The following is a 3,702-nucleotide window of genomic DNA, read 5'->3' as shown; positions in this document are numbered from 1 at the left end:
TCGGTTCAGACCTGAGTCGGTCTGAATCGGTTTTACTTAAACCAGTTCCACTGAACTGGTTTGGTTTGAACCGGTTTGACCCAAACCGGTTCACCCAAACTGCTTATTATTATTATTGTTTTCCTTTTTTTTTTCCAACCTGTCTTGGTTCGGTCTGGGTGCGACCTGGACCGACCAGGTTCGGTCTGGGTCACACCCAGGTCGAACCAGCCCCCTCTTATTTTTTTTTGAATGCTCAGTTTGGGCGCAACCCAGACCGGTGGGCTCGATCTGGGTCGCACCCAGACCGACCCGGTTCGGTCCGGGTGCCCGGACCGAACCGGTCCCTATTAAAAAGAGCGGAAGGGGCTGCGCCCCTTCCAATCCCAAGTGCAGGGGGGTCGGCCCCTGTCGACCCTCTCTCTGCTCCCGTCCAGGCCTGGGTCGACCTCTGGGGCCGGCCGACCCCCCTCTATCTCTCTCTCTTTGTCGATTTTTTTTTCCGTTTTCTGCAACTCGCCGACAGCAATGGCTGCCCCCCCCCCTTGTGCTCGGATCAGAAAAGAAGAACGAAGAAGAAGATGAGGAGGGTGGAGTCTTACCTCGCCACCGTCGCCACCGTCGCCGGTAAGCGCCTCTCTCTTTCTCTCTCTCTCTCTCGATGCATGGTGCGGAAAGAGGACCTGCGTGAGGGTTTTTATAACCCTCACGCAGGGTGAGGGGCTGAGGATAAACCTCGCCCCCCCCCCCCTCTCGCGGATTTCGGGGGTGAGGTTTATCCTCACCCCTTCTCGAACCCTCAAAACAATTTTTCCCCAACTGAGAAACTGTTTTTTTTTTTTTATGCTTATCCCCTCCGACGACTTTGCCGGACCGACGACTTTGCCGGAGGGGGTTTTACACCATGCATGTGGGAAGCATAGAAAAAGAATGGGGAAATCGAGATTTCTATGAAGTTTCGGAAGCGAGGAGTATCACGCTTCCGAAGCAAGTTTTCAGGAAACGAGCTTCCCACCTACCTAAGAAGCTTATGGTAACTTTGGTCAGATGTGCACATGTCTATAATTGATGCAAGATGCGAGTCTGGATGTTGATGTATAAGATTTCCGCAGGTAAATATTTGCTGGATCCTGATCCAACCCAGGTTTATTTCTGATCTGGGATCAGATCCAACCCAATCTTTAGAGAAATGGACCCAAATCAAGAGGGTAGCAGGTATTCTAGAGCTTGCTTGGTAAAAGTGGCAATAAATCCCACACACACATTATATATATTCCTGTTATCTGGTACCCATTTCTTCCATAACATGTCAGTAGATGGCAATCACATGGTGGCAGGAAACAGTGGAACAATTTTAGCACCGATACCTGCATCCTCAAACACTGGTACAATTAATGACTGACTGAGGCAGCATGAGCAGCTGTGGGTTCAAATACCGACCTAAGACAGGCTGTGTTAGTCAGTCTTGTGCTGCTCAAAATTATAGCCACAAATCTCATTCTTGGGAAAATCTTGGAGGCAAATTCTGATTATATTTTAGAAGTTTTTGTTTTTCTCCAGAAAATCTTGAGAAAATATTGTCGTATATAGAGATATAAATAATATAAAAAAAGATTTATCACGTTATATCACAATAAAGATGTGATATTTGCAAAATAAGTGTTATTTTGAAAATATCATATATTTTCAAAGAATCGGTAGTATTTGTGGCTGGCACTGCTCAAAATAACTCAAAAGACTGAATTAAACTAAAATGAAGATGTAAACGGTTGGGGGGCACCTCAGTGATTTGATTGGTGAAAGTGGTAGTGGGACCTAGCCAGTCGAGGGCGGTTCCAGGGAGCGGCTATAATGCCACATATATAACTTTTTGAGAGTAGGAAAATGCGAGGAATGCCTTCCCATTTTACACCTTTAAATTAAAAAAAAACTGTAAAAAAAACCTTCTCTCCCTCTCTTACCTCACAGCGTTCTCACCCTTTTTTCCCTTCATTCACCACTATGCATTCACCACTATGCATTCGTTTAACGACATTAATTACAGAACTTAAAAAAGCACTCTTTCATACAAAAGCTCCGGCCAATATAGTTATTGTTTTTTGACATTTTTTTTTGGCTACCAAGAATGGGGAAAAAAACGAAAACAAAAAAATGAAAAACAAACAGGAATTCAAAAATCCATGGTGGCCTTCGGCACCGGCACCGGCACGGCAGAAGCTTCACACAAGAGAAACAGAGTATTCAAGAGCCCCGGGCAAAAAATCGTACCTCTCCCCCACGGTGTTGCCTGATGCTAACCACATCCGCAATCAGCTCTTCATGCTCCCCGACAGACCCAAAAAGAGAGTGAGAGAGTCTTTTGCAAGGAAAAACTAAGAGCGACTCTTTTGCAAGAAAAAACTATGTACAAACTAAGGTTGTTAAATGCGATGAGACGAAGCGAGGCGTTGAACATGTTATGAAGCGAGGCGTAAGCCTCGAGGCGTTGAAGCGTAAGCTTCATGATCAAGAGAGTAGGTCTCAATTTCGGTCGCGGAGAGAAAGTCCCCCCACCCCTCACCAGAAACCTCGTCAGAGGGTATCAGCTCTGCTTCTCGACGGGTCTGTGACTCTGTGCAGGTTACGACAACGGTCGGAAGAACTCAGTCCGTTAAACTCGCTGGAAGCTTTTGCTTTTTTCCCGGCGAGTAAATCCAATTTCAGGCCACGAAGAGAAGAAATTCCACCGTAAATCTCGCCGGAATATCCTCCTCTGCTCATTGTGTAATTGTTTTCGGTTTTAGCCACAGATCGGAGGAGGCATCAACGCTTCAGGTACTGAGTGTGTGCCTCGCCTGTGAGGCGTATGCTTCAAGTACTGAGGCGTACGCCTCTCACAACACTGGTACAAACTTCAACAAAAGCACCCATCACGGCCTCTCCGGGGATTCACCGGCGGTGGATGAGAACGTTGTGAGATAGGAGAGGACGCTTCGCATAGGGAGGGAGAGAAGTTTTTCCTACGAGGAAACAAGCAATGTCGCCCCCTTGACATTTGAGCGACATATGCCAAGATGCTGGCCCGTGAATGGATACAGCTAGCCCATGATTGGCACTCACCACAAAAAAAAACCAAGACCCCCTGAGGTTTAAGAAAAAAAAAAATCCTTGGTATGCGGCCAGATTTTTGTTGATATTATTTCTACCAGTGAGATTTTGAATAACGAGTGACCAGATGAAACAAAAAAATGCTATTTCAACATCAAGTGCATGTGTGTGCGTATTGGACTCTTTTATGGAGTTGGGATCCAGGAGTGACCAAGGGTGCGTTTGTTTATCCATTTTGCTGAGAAAAGGGGTCATTTCGATATGAAAATGACTGCTTTTCTTACAGTGAAACAAATATGATATTTTTTGCATTCCACGTGAAAGCCTGATCTTACCTCCTCTCATCGGGAAGAGTTATCCCACCATTTTTTTTCTCCCTCATAAATGAAAACCTTACTTTTTGCATGTGAGATTAAGGGGCCTGAATGCCCGATGAGCCAAGTCGGGTTTGGGCCGCGATTTTAGGCCAGAGCTGGTTAGGTACTGGGCCGAAACCCGACCTGCGATATATGTGGGCCGGGCCTGAGTTAATTATTAAAATTTTAATAATATAATATTTTTAAAATGAAATATTACATAGTAACTTGGATAACTATTACTATTTACCTAATTAGTTGCATGAAAACTTACTATTTA

Source organism: Nuphar pumila, chromosome 5 (genome assembly GCF_984573655.1).
Source record: "Nuphar pumila chromosome 5, dmNupPumi1.hap1.1, whole genome shotgun sequence".
NCBI lineage: Eukaryota > Viridiplantae > Streptophyta > Magnoliopsida > Nymphaeales > Nymphaeaceae > Nuphar > Nuphar pumila.
Note: the sequence above shows the minus strand (reverse complement) of the source record.